Here is a 9,169-nt window from a genome sequence, read left to right on the forward strand (position 1 = left end):
CACTTTTACCCCTTCAGACATCCCTGGAAGCAGTAGCTGTCCGAGCTGTCATCTTCAAGAAATTGGTAACAATTTGCAGCATATACAAACCACCACACCATCAACTGACTAAACACGAGTTTCAGTCACTGATAGTTGAACTTCCAGAACCGTATCTCGTTCTAGGGGACTTTAATGCTCATAGTAGCCTATGGGGTGACTCTCGCTGCGTTGCGCGAGGCCGCTTGATTGAACAGTTTCTTTTTTCTTCCGGTGCGTGCCTTCTGAATCGGAAAGAGCCAACATATTACAACATCGCTAACAATACGTACTCAGCCATAGACCTCAGCATAAAATCCCTATCACTCCTGCCTCTACTTAAATGGAAGGTCAATAATAATCCATACGGCAGTGACCATTTTCCTATCGTTATCAGCACATCAATAACAAATATGTCCTGCACAGGTTTTCAAATGGCTTACCGACAAAGCCGATTGGGAACAGTATCAAAAAATGACTCTCCTAACTTGGACTGACATGGAGGGGTTAAGCGTAGAAGCTGCTGTGAGCTACCTGACAGCATTTTTGATTGATGCTGCAACGAAATGTATACCACAAACATGTGGACCATCAGGAAAACGACGAGTCCCATGGTGGAATAACGAGTGCCGTAATGCGCACAAAGAACAAAATAAGGCATGGAAGTTGCTTAGAGACTCGCCTACAGCCAAAAATCTTATAAGCTTTAAGAAGATCAAGTCGCAAGGAAGGAGGGTGCGCCGACAGGCGAGAGGAAAAAGTTGGCATAAATTTTTGTCAGGCATTAATTCATACACACATGAGGCGAGAGTCTAGAACATGGTTAGTAAGGTAGCAGGACGACAAGTACACACACTTCCTCTAGTGAACACACAAAGGGAGAGCTTTAAAGACCAGGCAAACACTTTCGGGGCGCACTTCCAGCAGGTCTCCAGCTCATCACACTATAGTAAAGCGTTCGAACGATACAAACCCAGAATAGAAAAACAGAGATTATAGCGCAAACCCACAACAGATGAGACATACAATGAACCTTTCTGTTTGGCTGAACTGCAAGCCTCACTTACCTGCTGCAATAAATCTACCCCAGGCACGGACCGTGTGGCATATGAAATGTTAAAACACCTGCCCGGCCACTGAAACCCAGAAAGCTCTCCTCTCTCTGTACAATGCGATATGGTCTTCCGGCGAGCTACCCTCAGCCTGGAAGGAAGCTATCGTTATACCAATTTAAAACAAGGCATGGACCCGGCCTCAGTTTCCAGCTACAGGCCAATAGCATTAACCAGCTGTCTTTGCAAGGTCTTTGAGAAAATGATTAACAGGCGCCTGATGCACTTCCTTGAAATTAAGGGCCTACTTGACCCATACCAGTGTGGGTTTCGAGAGGCTCGGTCCACCACCGACCATCTTGTCTGTATCGAGGCACAAATTCGCGACACTTTTGTTCATAAGCAGTTCTTTCTTTATGTGTTCCTCGATATTGAAAAGGCATATGACACTACATGGCGCTTTGGCATATTGCGAGACCTGTCACATTTAGGTGTGCGGGGTAGAATGCTGACAATTATCGAAAGCTACCTGTCCAACTGTACATTCCGTGTGCGAGTTCGCACTGTCCTATCTCGGGTATTTGTCCAAGAAACAGGAGTGCCACAAGGAGGTGTATTGAGCTGTACACTTTTCATAGTTAAAATGAATTCCTTGCACCTGTCTCTCCCACGTAATATTTTTTACTGCATATATGTCGATGATGATTGTCGACGATGATGAGATTGATTACAAATCGTGCAACATCTCAATGTGCCAACATCAAGATCAACTAGGGTTGAACAAGGTATCTCAATGGGCAAATGAGAATGGTTTATACTCAACGTGCAAAAGAGCACTTGCGTCTTGTTCAGCCGAAAGAGGGGCCTCCATCCTGACCCCGGCATTGACCTGCATGGTCAACCTCTGCCAGTGAAGACCGAGCACATGTTTCTTGGTCTCATACGAGACACTAAACTAACCTTCATCCCACACATCAAATATTTAAAGGACAGGTGCTTAAAAACAATGAACATTTTGAAAGTGTTGTCACGCACTACATGGGGTATTGACACGAAATGTCGAATGAATTTACATAAAAGCCTCATACGCACACGTCTAGATTACGGTGCTATAATCTATCAGTCGGAAACACCATCAGCCTTGAAGATTCTCGACCCCGTCCACCATCTAGGCATTCGCCTCTCTACAGGTGCTTTCCGAACTAGCCCTGTGGAGAGCTTGTACGTGGATTCGAATGAATGGTCGCTCCACCTACAAAGATGTTTCCTGTCTTTTTTGTACTTTTTGAAGGTGAAGGCAGACAAGAAACACCCTTCCCATTTCACAATTAATGATTTGTCTTGTTCTGGCTTGTTCGAGAACCGTCCTTCGTTTAGGCAGCCCTACGCGCTCCGTGTAAGAGGCCTGGCCGAAGAAAGAGGTGTGCCTCTTCTCGAACACAGTCTGAGGGCTCCTGCAACATATCTGCCACTGTGGCAGTGGCAGCTTATAGACTGTGGTGCATCTTTTGTTGAAGTCACAAAGCACGCACCACTTGCACACATACATACATACTTTCTAGAACTACAACATAAATATACATGTCCTGAGTTCTTTACCGACACGTCAAAGTCAAACACTTCTGTGTCATATGCAGCGGTAGGCCAATCCTTTTCCGAGGCCGGCGTTCTTCATCCTGATGCAAGCATTTCCACAGCAGAAGCTTACGCAATACTGGCGGTCATAAAACACATCAAACAGATAAAATTACAAAAGGCTGTAATATACACAGATTCCCTAAGTTGGCCTAAAACCCTGAAAACTCCTAAAAAACACAAGAACCCCATGCTGGTGTCACTTCACTCACTTCTGTGCACACTGTACATATAAAAACTGCATGTCGTCTGCTGGGTGCCAGGGCACCGTGAGATACAAGGGAACGTATTGGCCGACAAGCTGGCCGCTTCCGCCAAAGACACCACTCCCAATGGATCAATACCAATCCCTGCACTTGACCTAAAACCTTTTCTAAAACGAAAGCTCAGGCAGTATTGGCAGAGCACGTGGGATAAACACACAGACAATAAACTCCATGCTATTAAGCCGCAACTAGGTTATTGACCGACACTATCAAAATCCCGACACACAGAAGTAACACTAACTAGGCTTAGAACAGGACATACATACTCTACACATTTATATCTTTTGTCTACTGGCGATGCACCGTATTGTGAGAGATGTGGAGAACCACTTACGGTTCTCCCTATTCTCGTCCAGTGCAATGAGCTTGACGCTCTAAGGAAAAAGCATTTTTTACTGCCCTACCGACAGCAGCTCCCACTACACCTTGGGATTCTCATCGGTAGTGATCTGCTTTTTAAACTGCATACACTTCTTACGTTTTTAAAAGATGTGCATAGCGTTCACCTGATATTTCGAGGTCATCCATAGCACGACCTCTGTACCGTGGTCGTGGCTTCAGTGACTACATCTCCTTCATGATAATAATATCATCACATTTTGCCCTTCATTTTCACAGCACATATTTCACACCACTGCCATGCTTTTATTACTTCCATGTTTTAACCCGCGTTAGCGTGAGGAATTTTAAGGCCCGTTTACAGCCACGCATCATATTATTGTTCATATCTCTAGACTATTGAAATGGCACTCTTTGGCCATCAATTGGCCCTTGCGCCAATAAAAAGCACTCATCATCATCATCATGAAATTTCTATACCCACTGACATCGTCTGTTTTCTCTAAGCAGAAGCGAACATGCTCTGTAGCCTAAAAAATCTCACAGATTATTGTCACGCGCACCGTTGCTGAAAAGAGAGGTGAGTTTACTGAGGTGGAAAAAACTAACTATTGTAGGAAACCGATTTCAGTAAACTAAGGTGTGCATTGCATGTGTGGTATTGTAGGTAAACTCATAAGGGCTTCTAAAATGACACTTTTTCACTCATTAAGCATTGTGTTTTCAGTGTGGGGCTCGTTAAAGAGATCACCAAAGGGAGAAGCGATTTCTCTGTTGTCAGCAAGTTGTCCTTCACAATACCAAGAGCCTTGCGCTTACCACGAGAAGACACTTTGTAAGCCGCAAAGCAAGCAGAAAGAAAACAAGGGTGACGGCGCTAGGCTGTGTTTGAATAAGAGGGGCGGGTCCTGTTCCTTCATTCACTCAAAATTTGGGGGGGGGGGGCGCTGCATTCTTCTTCACCTGAAGCTCTGATCTGTTCCAAGGGTTCGAGGCCAGTGGCACTCTGGCGAGGGCACAGAGCTGTGATCTGCTCGATGTTAGATCGCCTGTCTGACGCCCCATCGCTGGCACATCGTTCTCGGCATTTGTTCGCTAGCTTCCTTCCTTCAGCCTTGTTGGCGCGAAAAACCAGTGGAACTTAGCAAAGTTAGTGTGAGCATTACCACCAGCGAGCAGTGCATTCACTGAAATACGTGTGTTTTCTCCTCTTTAGTTGAATTAGTCATGAAGAACTTAACACGTGAATTCCGTGCCACTGGCCAGTGGCTGCCACGTGCAGCTGTAACTATGGTACTTATGGCCATAATCATGGCAACCACTGTCAAAGCTTCAGTTGAAAATGGAGGTGTTGCTGTCCTGATTTTTATCAAAGAATGGCTCTGCGCAGAGCAATGAAAGTTCTTACCCCAACTTACCACGGCTTCATAAATTTTGATGGAATCTGCTGAGCATACAAAATTGTGTATCTTTGAAATTCGATTGCAATACGTTCTAAGAGAGGTGCAGAAGGCACATAGCAAGAGCAGGAAAATTCTATCGATCCATTCCTGCCTGATTATGAAGAAAGAATAAAGTCTCTGACATCACGCTGACACTCAGGCTCGAAATTCAAGAGCTAAATCCCAATTTTCATTTTCTTGCCTAATAATGAACCTGCAATGGTTAAAGTTCCAGTACAGTTCTCAATTGTCAGCATCACACTGGCTCAGTAATTTCTTTTATGCCCGTTGTTCCTCTGTTCACTGTTCCTCTGTCTACAGATCATCCAGCAGGAGCTCTCACGGCGCATTTGGCACAAAGAAAGACAAGACTGCGTCGAGAGGGCCATGTACAAGCGTATGTTTGGCGGAAGCAACAGCAGCTATTCCAAGGAATCAAGCAAAGGCTCTCGCTTCAGCAAGGTATAAAATTCGGTACCGTAGCTAGTTAAGCGCAGCTTTTACTGTTTGGACGTAGAAATACTGCGCTTAAGGGCCAGCAGAGTTGGTGCAGCCAAGACTCGGCTGATTGACCTTTGGTGGGTGAAACGGGGCAGCACAATTTTTTTTGTCTTGTGTCCATGGAGGTTCTAGTACGTGATAAAAGAGTTTTGGTTTGGCACCTAGTGATTCTGAGAACACCTTTGTATATACAGTGGAACCTCTTTATGACAAAGCCATCCATCTCTCAGTTGGCAGATTTAAACATGGCGCGCTCAATAGTTACTGGGGCCGCCACGGGAGGCCGCCTCTTGTGCACACAAACATGCGCGATCACACTGAAAAGCTGTGTATTCAACGAAAAAAAAGAGTGCTCAAAGGCACGAGGCACCCTTGACATATTTTCTTTACCTGTGTCATCCCTCCCTGCTTATCTTCCAATGCTTTACATAGAAGTACATAAAAAAGATAGAAAGGCAGCTGCGAAATTTTGGAACCATCTAAACTCCCTAAGAAATGAGACGAGCCTAGAGCAGAGGTTTATTACTACAGCTCAAGGGGCTAGGGTAGAAGGGGACAAAGCTATTGAATATATAAGAACAAGGGAGACAGAAAAATTGCTTTATGCACCACAATAGACAAGGATTAATCAAGTGGCGCAATGACTCCATTTTCACAACAAGAGTGGGAAAGGGCTGAGAAAAGGGTACCTAGTAGTACATCAACAGGCCGAGATGGCATTCCAATTATGCTGATAAAGACATTAGGTCCAAAGTCTAAGCAGGCTTTGAGAGAGGCAGTGAGCAAAATAATAATCGTTGGAGAAGTTCTCGATGGATGGAAACTTGCCAGGATGAACATGATCTATACAGGAAAGGGGGACAAAGCTGACATAAACAACTACCGTCCTATAACAGTGACATCAGTGGTCTACAGGCTGGCGATGCAGATTATAAAAGAAAGACTGCAGGCATGGATAGAGGATGAGGAGGTGTTGGGGAAACTGCAGAATGGGTTTCGGAAACACAGGAGGCTGGAAGACAATCTGTTTTCACTGACGCAGTGCATCGAAATAGCAGAAAAGGAACACAGGCCCCTGTGGCTACCTTTTTTGGATATCAAGGAAGCAGACGATAGCGCGGTTCAAGAGGAATTGTGGGGAATACTGGACACACTAGGCGTGGATGATGTAGTCACTAATCTTTTAAAGGATATCAATAAAGGTAACAAGGTAATTATAAAGTGAGAAAAACAGGTATCCAAGCCTGCAGAGGTAAAACGGGGGCTTAGGCAGGGGTGTCCCTTGTCACCCTTATTATTCATGATGTACCTACAAGGATTACAGGCTAAATTAGAGGGAAGTGGACTGGGCTTCAACCTCTCTTTCGTCAAACAAGGAAAACTCATTGAACAGGCACTACCAGCATTGATGTACGCAGATGATATAGTGCTGATGGCCGACAACAAGGAAGATTTGCAGCGATTGGTGGACATCTGCGGTAATCAGGGAGATAGGTTAGATTTGAGATTCAGTAAGGAAAAATCAGCAGTCATTATTTTTAATGACAATGAAGGTAGTGAGCTTAGAATATAGGAGGTCACGCTAGAGATAACAGATAAATACAAATATCTGGGCGCATAGATAAGCAATAGGGCAGAGTACCTAAGGGAACACGAAATATACGTGTCGACTAAAGGTAACAGGAATGCAGCGGTAATGAAAAAGAGGGCACTGTGGAATTACAACAGGTATGATGTTGTGAGAGGAATATGGAAAGGGGGTCATGGTTCCTGGTCTGACTTTCGGCAATGCGGTCTTGTGCATGAGATCAGAAGTTCAAGCAAGATTAGAAATTAAGCAACATGGAATAGGTAGGCTTGTTTTAGGAGCTCACAAGAATACACCAAATCAGGGAGTACAAGGTTATATGGGATGTACATTATTTGAGGGCAGGGAAGCTAGCAGCAATATAAAATTTGAGAAGCGATTGAGAGAAATGGCGGAGAAGCGTTGGACTAGGAAGGTATTCAGCTACTTCTACATGAAGAATGTCGATACAAATTAGAGGAAGCGAACCAGAAAATTGACTGGTAAATACTTAGAAAGCAGCAGGTGGCCAAACCAAAAAGAATTATCGGTTAAGAAGAAGGTGAAGGAAGCCGAGACCGATATGTGGAGAATTGGCATGATTAAGAAGTCTGCACTAGAGATCTATCGAACTTTTAAGCAGGAAATTGCCAAGGAAAGGATCTATGATAATACTCGAGGTAGTTCTCTACTGTTTGAGGCCAGGACGGGAGTATTGCGAACTAATGTTGAATTGCAATGGCGGAGTCGGAGCAAGTTTTTCTGCTCGTTTCAGAGCAAGTGTGTTCCAATGACAGAGTGAGAGCGAGAGTCAAAAGTTCCAATGAGAGAGCCGGAGGGGATTCAGAGCGGGAGTCCCTCCATGGAGCAGGAAAAACTGCTCCGCCGAAATCGGTGGAGTGGACCGGAACTCAGCGTGACGTATTTCCTTTAACACGTTTGCCTGCTTGGGGGCGCGGCTGGCGCGGCGCGAGTTGTGTTGATAATGGCGGACGGCATGGACGGCTCGGCTACCTCGGCAAAGCGTGCGGACAATAGCTGTTGCACGCTTGGCGTGATATCCATTCCACACAGGTTAATAGTGCTGAACAAGCAAACGAACGATGCGGCGATGCTGGTAGACCACGTGGGAAACAGACAGCGGAAAAGACCACGCGCAAAGTATCCTGGGTAACGCGGCAGCTTCTGCCTTGCTCCAGCAGGGCGGGTTGTGTTCCGATGGCGGATTTGGAGGATTTGCTCTACGCCAGAGTCGAGTGCTCGCTCGCGAAGTCGGTCGGCTGCACCGACTCCGCCATTGGAATTCAACATAAGACATATCGGGCCAAATAGGAAGGGGTAGACACGGTATGCAGTGCGTGTGGAGAGGAAGAAGAAACTGCGGAACACTTGATAATGTTCTGTAAAGGACTTCATCCTATAGTTCAGGATGATGGCGCAGAGTTTTTCAAAGCACTGGGGTTTAGGGACAGTGAGGGCAAAATAGACTTTAAGCGGGTAGAAATAACTAGAAGGAGGTTATCTGATTGGTGGCTAAAGTCTATGTTTATTTGATACCCACAGCGCCATAAGGCATTACAGTGGGGGAAATACAACATGATTTCAGCACGGAACACAAGCTCAATTTGCGGCAAGTACAGTACAGCCTATCCAGATAGTAGGAAGTACACTGAATACACAACGTAACGGAGATTGACAAAAATGTACGAAAAATGCCAGCGGGTAACACTCAGAAAAACAAATACAATATGTATAGCGCACAACAAGACACCCGTCATCAACTGAACAATTCACTTGACTCTAACAAAGGAAAAAATAAATCACTACCAACAGCGGCAACGGTCACTGAAGGTAATCAATTCCAGTGGGTAACCGTTTTAGAGAAAAAAGAATTACTGAACGCTGCTGTCTTACATCGGTACTCCCGCACTTTGTAAATGTGATCGACTCGTTTAGACACGTAATGAGGTGGAAAGATGTAACTGTCACGAGGAATACAAGTTCGAGATAAATATACATCATGGAAAAGCTTCAGACGCTGCTTAGCCCGGCGTGTGACCAACTGTTCCCATCCTAAAGCTTGCTTGCAGCGCGTCATGCTGAAGTTGTGGCTCTTAATAATGTTTCCCAGGACATAACTGGCGCCCATATTTTGCACTTTTTCCAATTTATCTTTATCGAGGGCAGTGGGCGGGTCCCATACGCTACTCGCGTAATCAAGTATCGACCGCACGCATGATTTCAAGTAATCAAGTAATCAAGTATCGACTGCACGCAAGTCAAGGCACGAGTGAAAATTAAACCCATCACTGCAAAGTACGAATCCTCAACCTCACTATTTAGGGGAAA

General features: G+C 45.1%; 1 pseudogene; it reads left to right on the plus strand.

Annotated features, from left to right (window-relative positions):
- Positions 1 to 8,861, plus strand: part of LOC142775102 (peptidyl-prolyl cis-trans isomerase FKBP8-like) — a 37,415-nt pseudogene extending 28,554 nt beyond the window's left edge.
- Positions 8,862 to 9,169: the final 308 nt, after the last annotated feature.

This window comes from Rhipicephalus microplus, chromosome X (assembly GCF_043290135.1).
Source record: "Rhipicephalus microplus isolate Deutch F79 chromosome X, USDA_Rmic, whole genome shotgun sequence".
In the NCBI taxonomy this organism is placed as follows: Eukaryota; Metazoa; Arthropoda; class Arachnida; order Ixodida; family Ixodidae; genus Rhipicephalus; species Rhipicephalus microplus.